Source organism: Aythya marila (genome assembly GCF_965140915.1).
Source record: "Aythya marila genome assembly, chromosome: 3".
Classification (NCBI taxonomy): Eukaryota; Metazoa; Chordata; class Aves; order Anseriformes; family Anatidae; genus Aythya; species Aythya marila.
This window is the reverse complement of record NC_139044.1, coordinates 73,851,413-73,872,989: the sequence shown is the minus strand read 5'-3', so window position 1 is coordinate 73,872,989 and position 21,577 is coordinate 73,851,413.

Genomic DNA, 21,577 nt, shown 5'->3' with positions numbered 1-21,577 from the left:
TTCAATGCTGAAAATCCAGAAGTATTCAGAAGGTCTTCTCAGTTGTCCTTTTATGATATCCCTTTCCACTTGTCCTGGCCCCAAATCCATGGTATGTTGACTAACACCCCAAAGAAGTCAACTTTTATAATATGCATGACATTTCAAAAGGCCAAGCTCTGCCATTCTTTTGCATACAGATGTGCTCACTGACAATGCACAGTTTCACGCATCATGAACATATCTGAGACTTGGTTTAATTTCTTTAAAACTAATCTTAGTTTCCTCATAGACTCCCTGAAACAAAGACCTGTGTAAAGTAACTAAGTAATTTTGTGCTGAATATTGATATTTTTGGGCAGTTATTTTGACTTATCCAACAACAGTTTACCATTTATTTATTTATTTATTTATTTATTTATTGCCTCAAGGACCTGAAGGCAAAGTTCAAGATTGGATTGAATTTAGTTTCAAGATTGGAAACTAAATCTGCATTATGAAAGAAAAAAAAAAAAAACAACTCATATTTGTGGCAAGCAATAACTGCATCTGCAAGAAATTATTCTGCATGTACTTGCTCCACTGTTACATGAAAAACTACATACATGTCCTGAAGATTTGGCATCATGGGCTAGTTTTACCTTGACAAACAAATAACAGAAGGAAGTCTTTCATCTAATACACCTAGATGTCTGTGAGAACAGTGAGCAAACTGACATTTAATTATCTACCTTGCTATATCCAAACATTATGAAATGAAATTGAATAGTGACACAGTGCTAGCATTCACCAAAAAATCCACAAATTCTATAAGATTAATGATGACTTTGATTTACAGCATGTTTTGATTGTCATCTAAAATTATACTTTAACTAGATAGAAATTTTAGCAATTTTGTGACATAAAGGATCATGTTGCTGCATTAGGTGGTAACTTGTTAGTCAATTTATTAATTGGTAGTAATTTCAGTAAAACAATTATAAAACAGATATTAACAAGTAGGATTATATGTGCAATTATAGAGTTTCCTAGATTAAATTCCAAAGGCTTCTTATAAAGTAAAGAAGATAGAAGACAGCACATCTACCAGGGAACATGTATTTCAATAGAAGCTTTTTTTTTTTTTTTTTTTTTTTTTTTAACTGTGCAACTAGCTCATTAACATTTATGTTTAGAACTGAAATGCAAGAGGTGATTGACATAGAACTCAAGAATTATACAATACAGAAAGTCTTTTGTCACAGAAATAGCATCAGGGAGTCAGACTCTGGAATTGGTTCAGCAAGCAGCAGAAAAGAGAATGAACTAGGTAAAAAAAAAGTTTTTGTTTGTTTTTGTTTTAATGATGAATCAAAGCATCTAATTAAATACGCTATATTTATTACTATTTTTTTTTAATATTGCTTGTTGTTTTTTTTTTTTAACATTGTTTTTTCTCAGAAGATCATATAATATCGCACAGTTACAGTTACCGATGTGCTCTCTTACACTTTCACAAGTGAAGAATCAAGGGACAACAGCAATATTTGCAAAGTTATATGTCTAATTCTTAAAGCATTTCAGAAGCTTAAGTTCCTTTTTGCAACCACAAATGAGGTACTTGATGTAGTGCAAATGCCCTGTGGTTTTGGAGAGCACCATGGAGAAGTACGGATTATGTAAGTAGTCCGTGTTTCAGGCTGTCCCATTTTGTCTTATTCTTTGGTTGGAAGGAAATGACGTACCAACACTTGTGTTATCAGCTGTAGCCTAGCTAACATAATGTGGATGTCCTAAAATCTTTTGAGAGCCCAGGATGGTGGATAACAGACTTGGAAGTTTAGTAGTCCATACCTGAATTATGGATGAGTCGCATCAGCATTCAATGTAAACAAAATCAATCATGTTTACCCCAAAAATGTAATAGATAAAACAGTGTATTAATTGAAAAACTAATTCATATTAACAGCTCAAAATTATTATCAGAGGAAAAAATATATCAATTAAAATAACAAAATTCACTGATAAAATTATGATTAATAATAAAGATCCTCCTGAGTTGCTCCAGTGCTTTGTCTTTTTTGAAGCTAGTTAATTAGCCTAATTAACTAGCCATCAATTAAAATAGAAGAAGAGTAGCAGCACTCCCTTCTTCTGTCCTGCTAGCATCACTTCTAATTAAGTATGACCAAGACTGATGTGGTTTATATAAAGTTTGTAGCTATCAGTATGCATTAGGCATGGGCAAGCAAGCAGCAGATTGAACTCCTCTCAGGGGACCTAAATGGGGAAATGTCTAGTTTGGGGGTGGTAAGTAGCAAGACATGGAAACCCAGCTGCTCAGCCCTTCTAAGATGGCAGATGGCCTTTTACAGAAGCAAAACTGCATGTACTTAGAGACAATTTTTGGTAAGAGTTTAATTACCAAAGAGCAATAAGGTAGAGTTTTGTCTTGGGCTTTTAAAATCTGACTTATTTTGTATACATACAAAATACATTAGGATGTTATGCATTAGGAGTTACATGATTTACAGCTTTAAAAAAAAAAAAAAAAAGTCAGGGACTTTTGGTGCTTTCTTTCTATTGTGCTGTGGAAATGTCACTTTTGAGAAATTTATGTTTTTCTGTATTCTAAACTGGATTTTTTTTTTTCTTACTTCAGAGGTTATGTATAAACCCTATGATATTATAACCTTTACCATGACTTTTAAACCTCACTGACATGGGTAACTATTTTAAACAGTTTGAGGGAACTTAAATTTTGCATGCATGTAGGTTTGGTTATACTGAAGTCACCAGCATCTTTCACCTACTAGGAATTTTCTCCCTCACAATGCCTGAAGTGTGACTTAAGAAAGAGCACAGAAGCAAAAAAGAAATTGAAGCAGTGTCCCTCTTATTTTGTTCACAGTAATCATTTTGCTTCTCTTCCTTTTATCAGTAAATGCTTTCTGTCACCATGAATGAATGCACTCAGGCATGGCAGAAATACGTTTTTATTGTATTCATTATGAATATACAAGATTTCTGGCATGATATGACATTTGAGAAACATGTAATAAATACAAATAGCAAAGACTACTTAAGCTGAAAAGACAGGCTGAATCCTAGTCACTTTTTGTTTCACTGTTTCACACTTAAATGGTATGTGAGTTTCTCACTTTCAGAGGTTGTTTTTTTTTTGTTTGTTTGTTTGTTTTTTGTTTGTTTGTTCGTTTGTTTTTCAGATAAATTGAATTTTAACACTCAAGATTTCCACTGTACAAACCACCCAAATAAATCAAAGCACTAGCTCACATCATTGTAATATTTAGTCCATGAATGAAGAACTGAAACACTTTTAGGCAGCACAAGGAACAGAATTTCAAATATCATAAAACCTCTATCTGTTTATAAAGTTCAAATTGTACATAGCATAAATAAAGCCTTATTTTACGGTGATGTATGAATGTGTTCAGATGCACTGCCAAGAAATAAGAAGTCCAGTTGCCACTTACACGTTCTGCTTCTTTGGCTGCATTCACATGCAACAAAACGTAAAACTGGGGAAAAAGATTCAGGCTCAGCTCCTACTGCACAAATTCCTTGTAGCAACCCAAGTAATATACATAATAAGCTAAAAGAAGGCTGTGACACATGCAATTACAGCAGATGAGACCAGGGATTTCAACAGAGGATCAGGGTGCCCCAGGGTATTGAGTATAAAAGAGTCTGTCTATTAAATAGTTCGTGCTTTGCTATGACAAAAAAAAAAAAAAAAAAAAAAAGTGTAATTGTCCAGATGTTTTAATTTGACGGTGCTATGGTAAATCCTTGACTTTCCTTGAAGAAGTATGCAGTTTTCTTTAAGATAGTAAATGCTGAGATTTTGTGCTGGAGAAATGCTATGGAATATATTTGGTGGGTGAAGGGAAATGGGTACAGCTCTTCTTCTGTTTATACATATTTCCATCACCATTTAATTACTTTATTGGAAATATATAACTTAAAGCTGGTCAGCAGCAGCAGCAAGGATCTGTGTTTTCCTTTTTCTTGATTCTTCCTGTGAAGTTGCTGAATATTTGCTTGTCAACATCGTTCAAAAACAATGCAGAGAGAAAAATACATCTTAAAGTAAGCATTTAAAAAAAAAAAAAAAAAAAAAGGTGCGCAGTACAATATTACCCATAGTCTCAGCACCCACTATACACAATATTCCGTTTGAGAAAAAGCATGCATTAATTTCTCTTTGACTTTGTAATACAATTATGTTTACTATAGCAAATAAGTATATAAATAAAACTAAATGAACATCAAGAGAGGCTTAAGGCCAGAGGCTCTGACACCACCCAAGTGCATGTTTCCTTGTTTCCAGGGCTGAATGGAATGAAGCAGGGCTTGAGGTGTATGTGCAAAAGCCAAGTAATGGCTTTTACATCTTCAAAATGGTCAGGTTAGAAGTTAATTCAGGACTCTCAAACTGGACATGCATTCTTTAATAACACAGTATTTGAATATCTCACTGATTTAATAGACTTATTTGAATAATATTAGGTTTGCATGTAAATTCTTTGTAGATTGAAGACTATACTACTGCTTTTAGAGCTGATGGATAAGAACTTCCTCTTGTGGAATTTTAGGACTTCCCAATCCAATCCCAGAGGAACAAAGGTGCAAAATATTTAAAAAAACAGCTTAAGCCAATACTTCAAAATTTCCATAATATCTGGTTCACCTCAGATCACAGAACAGTCTAAATGTCTGGAATGCTTATCCCACACCCATTTTCACGACAAAGATAACAATGAACAGATTTCTGTTAGATCAGGAGAACTATGATTTAATTAAAAATGAATTTAATTCTTTCTGAATTTAGATTTATTTCAACTAGGAAAATGTATGCAATTTCTTTCTAACACTCACATTAGTCTAAGTAGAATCTACAAATTGCATGTATTCCCTTGAGTTTGAACGGATTTCAAGCTATCTGAAGCAAATCTGTGGAGTGGCAAAAACCATTATAGCATCTGTGAACCATTCTGGAAGGCTGGTATTTCAGGGAATGCTACAAGATCACAGATAATCTATAAGTGTGAAGGAAACAGTGAACAGCCTCAAAAGCTGCAGACCTACGGCTTGTGAACAGCAAAATGTACTCAGTAGGTCAAAGTACATTGGACTTGTCTAGATGAACTTGGAGGTATTACAGTAAACAGGTTTAAAACGGTAAGGCCTATTCAGAGCAGAACACAGCTTGCAGGTTGAAGCTGGTGTGGGCTTGGAAGGTGTTTTGTTTAGAATGTTGTCTAGCTGATGTGTGCCAGCTGAGCAGCAAAAAAAAAAAAAAAAAAAAAAAAAAAAACACCTGGAAGAGATTTTGACACTTCTGTTATGACATTTTCTATTTAAATGTTTGTTACACCAGTCTACTGCAAATAGGTGTTTCAATGAACTTTTTTAGTTTTGTGATCTGTTTTGCTACTTGTCCCAGTACTTTGATTATAGACACGCTTCTTTGTCCCTGGCAAGTTCAAATTATTTAAATGATCTCAGGATCTGCAGTATCTTTACAAGCACACAGCAGAGTCTCTGATCACATGTGTTTAACAGAAGTGCCTTCAATCCTACTGAGCTTAATTAATGTATAGTGGAAGAATAAAAAACAAAAAGCACAAAACTTTCAGTTGAACAACAATCTAAGAACCTAAGGATTAAGAGAATAATCCTTTGCAAACAGAGTAAGCAAAACAAAACCAAAAAAAAAAAAAAAAAGGATCTATGAAAGTCAATTGTATGCTGCAAGAGTACAGCTACTCATTCCAGTAATACATATTTAGCTTTTCCCAAAGAAAAAAAGTAGTGTAAGCAGAGAGCCAGTGTGAAGCCATTTCCCTATTTGCTGATTACATATCTGTGCAACTAAAGCACTATTTATTGAGTAATAGCATTTAATAGTTGTCTTTTATTCTCAGTAGGCTAGAAGCATAGCTGTTAATTTATTTCAAAATGAAAAATTTCAAGCTGTTTTCTCAGTGTAATGGTCTTTTAACCACATCTTCATATGGGCTGAAATCTAACACTATATTCACATTAAAAAGTTTTGGGTTCAGTTACATTTATACCCCATTGCACAAGAATCAGACCCTGTCTCTAACATGTATAAACTGGTAATGCAGATTTCCACAACCAAGAAACTGAACCAGTATCACATACAGATATGTGCCAAACCATGGAAAACCAGAGTATTATCACAGAGAAGTTCTCTTGCTTAGCAAGCTGCAGCAAGCTTATGATAAGTCCCATGACAAAAGAAATAAATAGAAGAGCAAGTAACTACATGAAATAAATGTGTAGCTATCTATGCAGAATTCTGAAGTACAGCAATAACTTTATCATGAGCAACACTAGGAAAAAAAAAATATTTCCTATTGTTGCTAAATTTTCAATATAGAAGTTTCTTTAGGTGTTGATATTTTAAAGATAAAATCTACAGAAGCCTATATTGACCAAACTTCAAGGAATTAAAATAATAAATTTGCATTAGAATATATATATGTTGTAATCCCATTAAGTCAAATGTTATTATGGATGTTTTTTGTTACTGTTCCTGCTACAGCAATTCCTGGGAAACCTGTCAAAAGTGAAACAACGCTGTGCCAGACATCGTTCAAATGTATAGTATGATATGACCTTGCCCTTAGACCTTTCTCAATCTAATTTAAATAACTAAGAAAGAAAGGAAGGTGAAAGCAACAATAAGAATGCTACTGGACAGCCATCATGCAACACTTGCATTAGCTTTTTTTTTTTTTTTTTTTTTTTTTTTTTTTTCCTGTAGGCAAGGTTATGTTTTTGTAGGACACTAATTTCTGTGTTTTTATGATGGTATTCGATTATCTGTGACTTGCCTGCACTGACCATAGCTTGTGCTTACTTTATCTCTGTGGTAACGTCTGTTTGTATTTACTTGTGATTACCTTTGAGAAACTACCATATAGGAAGAAGAACAGTGGTATGTGAATTCATAAGCCTAAAATAGCTTTAAGTATGGAAAAAAGGATTTATCTGAGAAAAATGGAGTTTTGCTTGTTTGCACTGTAGAAATTCACAATTAATACTGAGATTGTTATGAAGAAAGTCTGAATGGAATTGTGTGTGTAAGCATAAGAAAGAAAGTAGAAAAAAGACTTAAGTGTGGCCTGATGATAAGGGACTCAGTTCCCAGGGCACGGTTTTCATCAGCAAAATGGCGGAAGGTAGTGCTGATGTCCAAAGCAAAGAGCCTGCAATCTAAGATAACTCACCAGCAAGAGACAGTGTCCTGACACTGAAAGAGTGGCAGCAAGGCTGCAACTTGTCATGTGCACTAGTTTTTTCCTCTTGGTAAGATCTCTCCTACATGCCAAAAGAGGAAAAACGGACAATGGACAGAAGTGTGTCTTGAGTTTTTTGGCAGCTGAAGTAAGCAAGATCTGAAGTAAAGCCAACTGATCCTGAGGAATATGAGAGGTCTGTACAAAGACTCATTTGTCATTGCCGGCTGAGAGGAGCTCCAGCAATGCAGTGAGGACCAGACAGGCAGGTGTGTGCTGTCTTCTGCAAAAAAAAAAAGTTAGCAAACTTGTGGGTTGAGATAAACATGGTTTAATAAGAAAAGAAAAAGAGAAAAAAAAAAAAAAAGCATAAATAAAATCAAACAAAAAACCCACAAGTGATGCAAAATGTATCACTACAGTGATGCACAGCTTAAGCAATGGCAGCTACCCCAGTGAACTTCCCTCACATTTCATTGTTCCTCATGCTGTCATGCTCCCATGTATGGGACATCCCTTTGGTCAGGTTGAGTCAGCTGTCCTGTCTGTGTCCCCTCACAACTTCTTGTGCACCCCCAGCATTCTTGCTGGAAGGGCAGCATGAGAAGCAGGAAAGCCACTGACTCTGTGTAAGCTCTGCTCAACAGCAACTGAAATATCAGTATCTTATCACCACTATTTTCATCTTAAATTTAAAGCATGGCACCATTCCAGCTACTATGAAGAAAATCAAATCAAAACAAACAAACAAACAAACAAACAACAACAACAACAAGGCAGGACAGAACTACAACAAGGAATTTGTTCAAAAGAGTATGAAAAATAATATATACCACTATATGGATTCAAATTAAGAAACAAAATAAAGAACAACCAAGTACTGTTAACAGTGTTCAACTTGTTAAGCTTGTTGTGCTGATGAACTGTCTTTTGACTTTGTAGCCTGATAGCTCAGTGCATGAAATATTGCTGTTTCCTATCAGAGGCCATTCTTTTGCTAATTTTGTACAGTCTTAGGATTGAGTTCTGTCAGGTTTGCTTGGTCTGACCTTGCATTGGCTTGTCTGGTACTTTGCTTTAGTTCATTTGACTGTGAAAGCAGTCTTTCTAACGACCAAGTGTCTATACCTAACTTGTTTCGCTTATCTTTCTATATTATAACAAAATATTCTATATAAAAAGTAGTGACAAGCAATTGTTCTGCATAGAATGAAATATTTATGTCCTTAGCTTAATGATGTACTGTAGAGGAACAAAGGTCTGGTATGACAGCAGAGACCTTGAAAGTGGAGACACAAGATGCATTGTAGAAGAGTGTAGACAAGAGACGATAAGGGAAAGGACGCGAGATGACAGCCAAGGCCCCAGGGCTATAAACAACTCGCCCACGGTCAGCTAAAGAAATGCAAATCTTAGAGAGGAAAAGGGGCAGAAAATCAGAAGTGCAAATACACCAATTTAAACTGCATTATCATTGCAACATTTTTTACCCTGTAGTACAGTACTTTCCTTTATTTTCTTTTCCTGTAATAATTAGATTTATAATAATTATTATTTTTACTATACTGTTAATATTTTCATTGCACTACTAAAAAAATCTTGGCTTTAAAACAGAGATGCACTTCCTTTTTGCCTATGACTAGTCTTTGAGCATAACAATATCTTCGGGGGAATATAACATTTGCCATGCACTTGTTTTCATTTTGCATAGCATGTGGATTTATACCAGTTAAAACAGGATCCCCTTAAAACTTGAACATAAAAGAGAATATATTTATGCTACGGTGCCCACTTTCATGTAAATGAAATTTCTTAATTCAAGTTCTGCTCTCAATATATTTAATTTGTTGTCTATCTACGTGTAAAAAAATAAAGATACTGGCCTAGGTTAATTCCATAATAATTTCCTTAAGCTTTCTACTTCATCGGAACAATACTGGGTTTAGATTGATGCAATAAGATCAGAGTTTGTCTCATTAATGTAGCATTTCCAGCTGAAGAATTGTATCAGTGATAGCGAAAGGGCAAAGGGCCCAGGTTACACAGAAAATATTTCAAATCTGCTGGTATGGATTAGCAGGGATGCAATTGAGACTGGAGGGCTTAATACTTTCTCAGTACAGCGCAGAACTGTCTGCTAGTCTCCTCTAAATATAGGGAGTGAAGGAACAGAGGTTCAAGTAAATCTTGTTCAAGTGCTATTAATTCTCCTGTTTGATGCAGAAATTAATATTATATTCCACTTGAACTGTACACCTAGATTTTGCCAATTTACAGACTTTTTTTTTAAAGGTTTGGAACAGCAAAATAATTTCATCTTTAGGGGTATATATTTTCTTTCATTAAAAAGAGCATTCTTCAGTGCATATTTTTTGGTGTATCCTGGGTTTCTGTCAATACCAACAACAATAAAAGGTTAAACATGGCAGTATTGAATAAAAAATAAATTTAATAAATTTAATAAAAAATAAAAGATTTATTTGAATTCAAATCAAAGACTAATTTATGAAAATTAACTGTTGTCTATTTTAATGGTATCTGTTATTATAATATTAAAAATATAAAAACAGCAGCTCTATTCCTACACCCCAGTACTGGAAGTGAAACCTGTAACTTTTCCTGTTGATGTCTCTTGTGAAGAGCAGGGTTAGACTGTCTTACTGGGAACAAATACTTTTTTAGGGGAATGAGAAGTGGGAAAGTTAAATAGGTCAAAATAGCCTGGAGGCACTGGTACCAAGTGAGACTCCAGAACATCACCTGTCAGCCAGGTGGGAAGTGACAATTTCATTAAAAGATACAAGGGAGCTCACTCCAATGTCTTTTCTCCCTTTCTAAGATTACCAATGATAACTGGCTGAGAAAGCATAGATTTAGAAATAAAGAGATGAGGATTTTAATTCATCAGGATTTCAGTGTAACAGCTGGATATATACAAGATGAAACAGGCTAAATGTCATTCAGAAGCAGGAACAGAGGGTCTACAAGTCCTTCAGTTTTCCTTATCAGGAAATTAGTGTTGATATATTTAGTCCCAGAAAACTAGGTGAGGAAAGCCCCTCACATGTACTGAAGTCCTAATCTGAACTGCAACCAGCTGTTCAGTGCACTGCCCACAGCTACATTCAGTCCAAGGCTTTGTTGTACCAAGCTTTCCTAAGCCAATTAAACCTGACATTTTGCACACTCTCTAATTAAAATGCAAATGAAAGGATGATTTATGTAAAAAGAACAGATTATGCAGGTTAATTAAGAGGAAAACATACCTAGACCCCAAGTTTATTGTTAAGTGGATTTTAAACATAACCTGCTGACACAGCTGAATATGGAGTCTGCACACAGTATGGTGCTTCAGTGGAAAGGCCCTTTATCTATAGCAAATGTTGGGAGGTCTCCAAGGGAGCTCTTTTACAATTATTCATCTGTTTATAGAAGTTTGAGATAAATTAGTGAAGATGCATGTTTCATTCCTGCCTTTAACATTCTGCCTCATTCTTCTAATTCTAGCATACACAATGCTATGTCTCAGACTAGCTGTCTACAGATTTGTCCTAGAATAACACATTTATAGTAATTGTACTGCTTGTAATATTCAGTGTACCTATCCCATCTGTAATTTTTAATGCAGGTAATCAGAGTGGAGTTACTGAACTCTTGAGAGATGGGTCTGCACCTCTCTCTTACCTGATGTAAAGGTATGTGCTCCAAACTTGGAATCAGGCAAAAATAAAATGCATGTGAAATAAAATTTTGCCAGCCCCTTTCCAAGGTAGTATTTTCCAGGCTTTGAAGCAATCCATTTATAAGCACTGTGTCATATTTAATTTTTAAATGTACATTTGGAATGATAGTGATGTTTCTGATGTGCTTTCAGTAAGCAAATGCAATTAGACCTTTTAAAATGAGTTTTAACAAAACCAGCCCTACGACAGTCATACAAATAAACTTCTACTTCCCATTTTTTGGGTATAACAGAAAGACAAGCTTAAAAGGGATTAGTCAAGGCAGGAAAAAAAGTGTAGCTTTCAGGGAACTTTGAGAAAGGAGTTCAGGATTGCAAGAGAAAAGATCTGAGAATATGTTCCAGCACTCCAGCCTGTCCAAATGTTAGATCTAATTGAAGAAACTAATTTCATAGATCTCCTCATAAACTGACTGTGTCAGCTGAAGAGTCATTTCTTGCATTTTTTTTATGCATTACATAAAAAAGGAGAGAGGTGATTTTTGTTAAAATACCTGATTTAAAACTTCATTCCTGGTTTTCCAACAGATTTCTTGTATAAGCTAGACAAGCAGATCCAAATCAGATTTCTAATGCCAGTTAATACACAGCTGTATTAATGCACAGGCAGGTGCTTTTAAAAACACAAAGGCACCATCTGCATCTTTAGGTTGCTAAATGCTTGAAAATCTGGCTCACTATTACACTGAGCTTCAGGAACAGATGTAAAATGGGAAATAATCAGGTTCCCTTTCTCCTAGCTTTTGTCCATTTAGATATGGTCTTTCATTAGGCCTGCCTTCTCTCCATATATTTGTCTCTAGTGTGAGAGTTATTTTATTTTAATTGAGACATCTAGTCACTACATAGAAAAAAATATATATATTCTCAGTGAGGATTCACAGAGCAAAAGTGACTATTACCTCAACCCATCATGCTAATACATTGTATAAAAATTCAAAAGCACTGCCAAATGAAGTCCTTATATAAGGAAAAAAATGAAAGAGAATTACATGAATCTAATACTTGTTATTGACATTGTAGTTTCAGTCCAAACTCACTGGAAAAGTGTGGCATGGGGGTATAGGGCAATAATTAGTAGTAATTAGATTTACTCATATCATTTAACCTCTACATTACTTAGAAAAGTACTTCACTTCTTATTGAGCAAATAACTCCTTTAACACGGGAACAGGAAGAGTTATTAAAGAATGGGGAAAGCTATTTTTCAACTTCCCAGCTGCTTAGTTTAATAAGCAGAATTTAACTTTCTTTCACTAACTTCTTACACTCCTCTTTTCCGCAATAGTAAGAACCTAGACCAACAGCTCAAACATCCATCCTTATGTTTAAAACATACATACAAACTACCATGTAGTTTATATATACATAGTGTATATACATATATACATAGTGCATATATATATATAAAAATCCTCTTGACTGTTTTCAGGCTAAAGTTAGCAATACCAGGGAATCCCAAAATGCATTGGTTTTCTGATATAATTACATAACACAAAATATATGGAAAAATACATCTGAATGGTGAAGGGAATTAAAGCCCATATTCCTTGAGAAAACTCAGAGAATATTTTGATTTTTTCATCAGGTATTTTGGTTTTTATCTTATGTTGTGTGTTTGCAATCTTATGATTGCTGCTGCTGCATTTTTGCCTGCTTCTTGTGTTTAGGTGCAGGTAGGTTTTGATAAAGAAGGCTGAGGGCTACCAGCAAGACCATACCTGAACATAGTAGTTGAAATTTGCAGTAAAATAAGTTTTCCCAGATTTCCAGAACATAGAAAAGTACACACTGAGGTGATGATAAGGGGACTTGTACTTTAAACTTTTTTTTTTTGTGCAGTTTGGGTACCACAATATAAAAAGCACATAAGATTATTAAATGGTGTCCAAAGGAGGGCTACAGAGATGGTGAAGGGTCTGGAGAGCAAGACGTGAGGAGCAGCTGAGGTCCCTGGGTTTGTTCAGTCCTGAGCAGAGCAGGCTGAGGGAAGGCCTCATGGCGGCCTGCAGCTCCCTCACGAGCGGAGCGCAGGGGCAAGTGCTGAGCTTTGCTGTTTGGGGACAGCAACAGGACCCGAGGGAATGGCATGGAGCTGGGACAGAGGAGGGTCAGGCTGGGTGTTATAGAATAATCTATGGCATAATGCAGTTTGAACAGAGAAACATTATTTGTCTCTTTCTACACTGGTGGATGTATGTATTTAGTGAAGAAAGAACTACTTAAGTAATGAACACTTTGGATACAAAAATAAATGTTTAAAGTGTTCCTGGACAACCTTATTCCTCAGTTTGGGGCATGTATAGTCATGCAAGGTATCATCTTCCAGAATATCTTTGCAGATATCAGGATGGCCTTTAAGTGACCACCATTTTAGCAAAGGCTTCTGACAGATCTACTGCAGTGAGGTCTCCTAGCAATGAGGTGGATGGAGCCAACCCCTAAGCCCCTCCTAATAAGGCAGCGCAGAGACATTTGGTCAGAGCCCCATCTCCAGCCCACCCCCTGGTAGTCAGGAGCTGTGCTTGTGCCGCCACGGGCTGACAGGGTGTGGGCGGAGCCTGGGGGGACAGCAGCCCACCCACCCCCTGCGGTAGAAAGGCAGTCCCTAGGGAGCGCCATGAACAGGGCAGGACAGGACCGGCAAGGCAGTTGGAGGAGGCAGTTCTGCCAGAGCAGGGAAGAGGACGGCAAGGATCCTCTCCTCCCTTTCTTTTCCTCACCTCTCCTCTGGGAACTCTGCCTCATACAACTTATAATTCACCATGGTGGGCACCCATTGCAGTGGCTGGGATGAGGTGGCAACACAAAATGAGGGGACACGGCATTTCCAGGCTCACGTGGGCACCCAGGTGCATCCCCTGAGGGGGGAAATGGCAGTCCAGGCTGGAGACTGTGGGAAACTCCAGAATATGGAAGCCTCCCTGTGTTCTGAGGGAAGAGAGGGCTGTCATGGGTGCAGGTGTGCCATGCTCAGGGAACTGCTTGAGCAGATGGCCAGGCTGCAGCAAGAAATCGGCAGCCCGAGGGGCTCCTGGAGTCTCTGAGGGAAATAGATAGGAGATGTCAACCTGCCCCTACTGAGGCCCAGCAGCCCCCTCCTAAGTCAAGGGGTAGTGCCAATCCAGCTGCTCACCTGTAGGAAAGAGGGCTTGACCACCCACAAAAGGAGAGGGGCTGGACCCTCGTTTCTGCTCAAAGCAGGAGATATCTGCCCATAATACCCACATTGCCACCAACCCCCATGATGTTCCTGGGTAATAGATTCGAGGCTTTTGGGCAGAAAAAGGATGAGGGTCTGAACAGCAGTTGGAACCCAGGTACTGAGAAGCATGTCAAGGTCGAGGGAAGTACCAAGCATAGGGAGTGGGGCCAGACAGGGCACTACATCAAAACCAGTGCCACAAAAAAAGGACCAAGAGTCTTAGTGATTGGGGACTCTTTGCTGGGGGACACCAAAGCTCCCATTTGCCATCTGAATAACCTCTCCAGAGAGGTATGTTGTCTTCCTGGAGCACAAGTCAGAGACGTTAAGAAGGCTCTGCTACAGCTCATTAAACAGGAGGACTACTATCCTCTTATTGTCATTCAGGCTAGGTCCCTGGAAGCTACAACAAGGAAAATGAGTAAAATTAGAAATGACTTTGCATCCCTGGGAAGGATGTTGAAGGGATCGGGGGTGCAGGTAGTGTTCTCTTCTGTCCTCCCGATGTGTGACCAGGACCCAGAAAGAAGGAGAAGAATGGGACAGGTAAATGACTGGCTGAGGGGGTGGTGTGTAGACCAATGCTTTGGGTATTTTGATTTTTGGGCAGGCCTTTGAGAAGCTGGGTATGTGGGCTGCTGACGGACTCTGACACAGCAAGTAGGGCACAAGTATATTGGGGAGCAAGCTCTCTGGACTGGTTACCAGGGCTTTGAACTAAGTTTGACAGGGGAAGGGAATTAGATGTGACAGAGAAGGGCTGGGGGATGTTGTGACTGCTGCCACTGTTGAAGATAGTAGGGAAAAAACCCTGAGTTGTCCCATGGAATCATCCAAGGGCTCCTCAGAGAAGGTAATGTTCCCGATACCCCATCTGGAACCTTCTTGTGTCCCTCTCTTGCACCCCTCTAGGGGCAACTGCACCTGCTGCTTCCCTTAAATGCCTGTATACCAATGCATGTAGCATGGATAATAAACAGGATGAGCTGGAGATCTCTGTATGGTTGAGGGGCCACAATCTCATTGCGATCACGGGGACATGGTGGGACAGCTTGCATGACTGGAATGCTGTCATGGAGGGCTATGTCCTTTTTAAGAAAGACAGGTTGGGGAAACGAGGGGGTGGGGTTGCCCTTTATGTGAGAGAGCAATTAGAGTGTACCCAGCTCCAATTATCCAGACATCTGTTGGGTAAGCAGGTTGGCCAGGCACATGCAGTCCAAACGGTTCCTGAATTGAAGATCATTTTCTGATACAGGTGGTGGAGGAGCCAACAAGGTGGGGGGTGCTTCTGGACGTTGTTCCTACCAACAGGGATGGGCTTGTTAGGAATGTGAAGGTTGGGAGCGGCTTGGGATGCAGTGATCCATGAGATGGTAGAGTTCAAGATGGAACTTGGTGGAAGAAGTAAGGCAAAAAGTAAGACTGTCACCCTGGATTTTTGGAAAGACAGCTTCGACCTCTTCTGGGACCTACGTGGGGGTATCTCATGGGCTAGATTGCTAGAAGGTAATGGTGCCTGTGAGAGTTGGGCAACATTTAAACAGCGCTTCTAACAAGCTCAGGATTGGTGCATCCCGAAGAGTAGGAAATTGGGGAAGGGGGGCAGGAGACCTGGATGGATGGGCAAGGAGCTCATCAACAAGATCAAAAGGAAGAAGAAGGTCTATGAAATGTGGAAAAATGGCCTGTCCTCTTGGGAGGAGTGTAGGAGTGTTGTCAGGGCCTGCAGGGATGCAATGAGGAAAGCTAAAGCCCACCTGGAGATGAAGCCAGCAAGAGATAAAGCACAGTAAGAAGTTTTCTTTTGAAATATGTAAACAGTGAATGGAAAACTAGGGATAATGTGGGTCCCCTGCTGAACAAGAGGGGAGTCCTGGTAATGGGGGACGCTGAGAAGGCAGAGATACCGAGTGCCTTCTTTGCTTTGGTCTTTGCTTCAAAGTCTCAGCCCCTGGACTCCTGAACCCTGAAGGGAGGCGAAAGAGTCTGGGAAGTGGACAGCTCCCCTTTGGTTGAGGAGGGCATGGTTCAGGAGCATCTGAGTGGGATCAATGCACACAAATCCATGAGCCCTGATGGGATGCATCCATGTGCGCTGAGGGAGCTGGCAGAGGTGATCACTGAACCGCTCTCTGTAATCTTTGAAAGGTCTTGGAGAACAGCAGAGGTGCATGAAGACTGGAGGATAGCCAATGTCACTCCAGTCTTTCAAGAAGGGCAAGAAGGAGGATCTGGGAAACTACAGGCCAGTCAGTCTCACCTCTGTCCCTGGGAAGGTGTTGGAACAGTTTGTTCTGGATGCCATCTCCAAGCAATTGGAAGAGAAGAAGGCTATGAGGAGTAGTCAGCATAGATTCACCGAGGGGAAGGCGTGCTCGACCAACCTCATTGCCTTCTATGATGACATCACCAGCTGGGTAGATGGGGGAAGGGCAGTGGATGTCATCTACCTTGACTTTAGCAAGGCTTTCGATACTGTCAATCATGACATCCTGATAGAAAAGCTGAGAAAGTGTGGGATAGATGAGTGGACAGTAGGGTGGGTTGAGAACTGGCTGACTGGCCGAGGTCAGAGCGTAGTGACTGGTGGCGCAGAGTCCAGCTGGAGGCCTGTGACTAGCGGTGTTCCCCAGGGGTCGGTGCTGGGTTTGGTCTTCTTCAACATCTTCATCTACGACCTTGACGAGAGAATAATGTCTGCCCTCAGCAAGTACGCCAATGATACAAAGCTGGGAGGAGTGGCTGATGTGCCAGAAGGCTGTGCTGCCATTCAGTGAGACTGGACAGGCTGGAGAGATGGACAGGAAGAAACCAAATGATATTTAACAAGAGCAAGTGTAGAGACTTGCACCTGAGAAGGAACAACCGCATGTATCAGTACAGGCTGGGGGATGACCTGCTGGAGAGGATCTCTACAGAGAAGGACCTGGCAGTCCTGGTGGACGACAGGTTGACCATGAGCCAGCAGTGTGTCCTGGTGGCCAAGAAGTCCAACAAGATTTTGGTGTGCATTAAAAGGAGTGTGGCCAGCAGGTCAAGAGAGGTGATCCTCCCTCTCTACTCTGCCCTGGTCAGGCCTCACCTGGAGTACTGTGTCCAGTTCTGGGCTCCCCGGTACAAAAAAAGACAGGGATCGAGTCCAGCAGAAGGCCACAAAGATGATACAGGGCCTGGAGTATCTTCTTTATGAGGAAAGGCTGAGAGTCCTGGGTCTGTTCAGCCTTGAGAAAAGAAGACTGAGAGGGGATCTCATCAAAGTTTATAAATACCTGAGGTGTGGGAGACAGAGGGATTTGGCCAACCTCTTTTCAGTGGTTTGTGGAAACAGGACAAGGGGCTATGGCCACAAAACGGAGCACAGGAAGTTCCGTCACATTAACGTGTGAAAGAACTTAATGGTTCGGGTGATGGAGCACTGGAACAGGCTGGCCAGGGAGGTTATGGAGTATCCGTCTCTGCAGATATTCAAGGCTCATCTGGACAGCTGCCTGGGCAACCTGCTCTAGGGAACCTGCTTTGGCAGGGGCATTGGACCCGATGATCTCTTGAGGTCCCTTCCAACCCCTACAATTCTGTGATTCTCTGATTAAATTGGGATGACACTTGTCCCTGTCAAAAAACTGGATTCGGCAACAAAGTCGCTCCAGTTCTGTGCCCTGTGGGCTGTAGTATCTGCGACTCTATGGTATGTTCTGATTATATCCTAAAGAGCACTAAATAATGGTCAGAAAATTGCAGTAGGAAATCATTTGACATCTCATATTTTTGCTTACGTCTGTATTTTTCTTACAGTGCATAATGTGAAAAACAATTGCCTTTGGAAATTATTCTGCAAAGTCTGTTCCCATTTGTTTTAGCTATTACATGTCATCAGATGATAAACTAGAGCTCCTGGAAGTTTAAAGCATAAGAAGCAAAGCAGATTTTTTGTCTGAACTTCAGATGGCAGAATTAATCAAAAAATCTGAAGTCATCAAACACATCAAGCAGATCACCATGAGACATTTAAGTTATAGTGGTGTACTTAAGCTCACGGGTAAATTGCTGGGCAATTCAGTCATACAAGCCACAAGCCTCACTTCTAGCTACCAGCTTTCTCAGTAGACCATGCTTTCTCAGCATCCACAGTAGTGCATATATATATATATATATATGCATATATATATATATGCACTACTATGAGTAGTGCATAAGCAAAGAATTTGCAAGTTTTCTAGTAATGTATGAACTCTTCAGCACAATACAACCTGCATATGCTGTCAGGGAAATTACATTAATTCTGTCTGGGAAAAACAGCAATGAAGCTGGAAGATACTGTCCCAGGAGGCTCACACAGTCTGAAGCACTTCTTATCAACCACCACCACTTTTTGCTGGAGAAACTTTGCATCTTCTCAGATGTCTAAGAATTTTCTGTGGTTGAAGGGTATAATTTTGCTCTTCTATCCAAACATGAATTGCAGAAACATGGAGCTGGTTTTCCTGGTTTACTTGCTTATTTGATTATTTATTCATTTTAAGTAAGTAGATATTTTCTCAGGACTTGGATAAGTTTCTTAACTAGATACTTCCCATAAAATATGATCTTCATTAATGTGGTCAACAAATTGTGTCCAATTTGATGATGGGGGAATAATCCCCTTCATCTGTGGATCACAGCACAGGACAGCACGAGTACCATCATAACACTAGGATTTCTTATATAGATAGAGCTTCCCAGCACCAGCCACCAATTTTTGATTCCAGATTTCTCCATTCACATTGTCTTATAATTAAACTCTCCCACAGCTTCTTGTAAAGTGCACTGCTGACAGTAATTTCATATTAATGTATTATATAAGCAGTAACACTAGACAAATACAGCAGTTCTGAGAAGGTGATGAAAATAAATATTGATTCTTTGCATCTTGTTTCCATAAGTGAGAAAAAAAAAAATCACTACAATGCTGGAATACAATATAGACCACCTTAGAGATACCACCTATTATTACTGGATTTTTTTTTTGCTGTTAATACAAGTATGACTCAAACATTCTGTGTCTGTAAAGGAGAAATATTGCTGAAAGTAGGACACTAAATTTCAGAAGAGGCCTTAAAGAGGGTGAGATTAAAGAGACATTTAGTGAGAAGATATCATTTGTTTTAAACAGACAATTCATTTACACCAGTGATTCCTTCATATTGATTTCCAATTGTATATGTATATACATATATTACTGCATATATAGTATTATTTATACTATATATAATATATAGTAACAATATATTCAATATAATATATATATAATATAATGTATACTATATTATATATAATATATTATATATTATATATAATATATTATATATATTATATATATATAATATATTCAATATAATATATATATAATATAATGTATACTATATTATATATAATATATTATATATTATATATAATATATTATATATATTATATATATATAATATATATAATATAATATATATATAAAATATATATAATATAATATATAATTTATACTATATAATATAAATAATAATTTATACTATATAATATATATTGTATATATTATATAGTATAAATGTTACTATATATGTAGTTATATATATAGTAATATATGTATACACACTATATACATAGTAATATATACGTATATAAATATATATAAATAGGCAGGGAAGGAAGGGTGGGGGTCTTGCTCTTTATACAAAGAAGTGGATAGATTGCCAAAAGCTGTCTCTGAGAAACAGACACAGACGTGTCAAGAGCTTGTGGCTAAAAGTTAAGCACTGGACCAGTTAAGGACATCTTGTGGCTGGGGTCTATTGCAGGACACCTGACCAAGGGTAGCCTGATGATGAGGCCTTCCTGCTTCAGCTACAGGAAACATTGCACTTATAGGTTCTCATCCTTGGAGGTGTTCAGGCCAGATTGGTTGGGGCCCTGGGCAACTTGATCTAGTGGGTGGCAACCCTGACCATAGTTGAAGGGTTGGAACTAGATAATTTTAAGGTCCTTAGAACCCAAGCCTTTCTGTGATTCTATGATAATCAAAAATATTAACAGCTCATATTTGTGGAGATTAATATTTTACATCCAATGAGTGTTCAGTACACTGACATTTTACTCCAGTCATTATCAACCAGTCATTATCAATCATGACAGACATACTAGGAAATATTTTTCCTCCAAAAATAATATTTGAGACTTTATTAATAATCAGGGTGCAGCTGAAGCAGTAAGAACAGGCTTCTGAGTGAGAATGACAAGAAGATGACTACATCAGTAAATGCATTCAGAGCCAACCCAGGGCCTGACACTGTTCAATAATTAAACATAAATGATCTCAACATTTTTCAGAAGTTTCTCTTCTTCCTGCTAAAGTTCTTCCTAACCATAACCAAATATTATGTTTACTTTGTCAAAAGCTTGAAAAAGAATATGTAACAGAAGAGAATAAGATGTTATGTGATTATATTTGATACAAGAAAAGCAAAAGGATTTCACCCCAATAGTAGTTCACTTTGCAGCAGGGATCCTCAGGTTTGTGGAAATCTTTTGGCTTGGAATTTTAACAGTCATTAAGTGATTTATGTCCTCAGAATCCACAGACGTTCACTGACTGTTAACATTTTAATAAAATTGCTGGCTTCAAAGGCCTGGTTTATTTCTTAGCTTCTTGCAGTCTGACGGTAGCAATGACATACTCCATACAGTTAACTATAAGACTAAATATAAATATACAATGCACACAGAAAAAATATACCAGAAGGACAGCAAAGGATAAGAAATTAAGGGTACATGTTCAAGATTTTATTGAGTCCTCCCTCCTTCCAGACACAAGAATTATGAAGGCAGTTAAGACTCCATCAGTATGGGATGAGCTCTGAGCTACTGACTAATGGGTCCATTTTGCTATTGTCATAGAAGCCTGACTTATTCAAGGCACAATGGAATTCCATGATTAACTGAGTCTGTTCAGTGAGGAAGATTATTTTCTGAAAGTGTTTGGCATATGCAGCTCTTTCCTTTCCATTCAAGTACTCAAGCCTGAGAACCTGTAATTCTTTTTTGTGAATGTGTGAAAACAGTTTGTTTTTCACATGAGCAAATATACAAATATATTCAGATTTTTAAACAAGGAAATCAAAATTAAATATTGTAGCTGAAAGGCTTATTTAAATGTGGAAAAAATCAACACCCACTCCTCCCCCCCAAAAAATTAAAAAAAAGCCACATGGTGAAAGGAATGTCAAAGCTGCATTAGGGAGAGAAGTATAGGTTTTTTTTTGTTGTTGTTTGTTTGTTTGTTTGTTTGTTTGTTTTCACGGAGTATTAGAGCTGGAGCAGTACTGCTTTGTCCAAGAAGTACAGCTGAAGAAC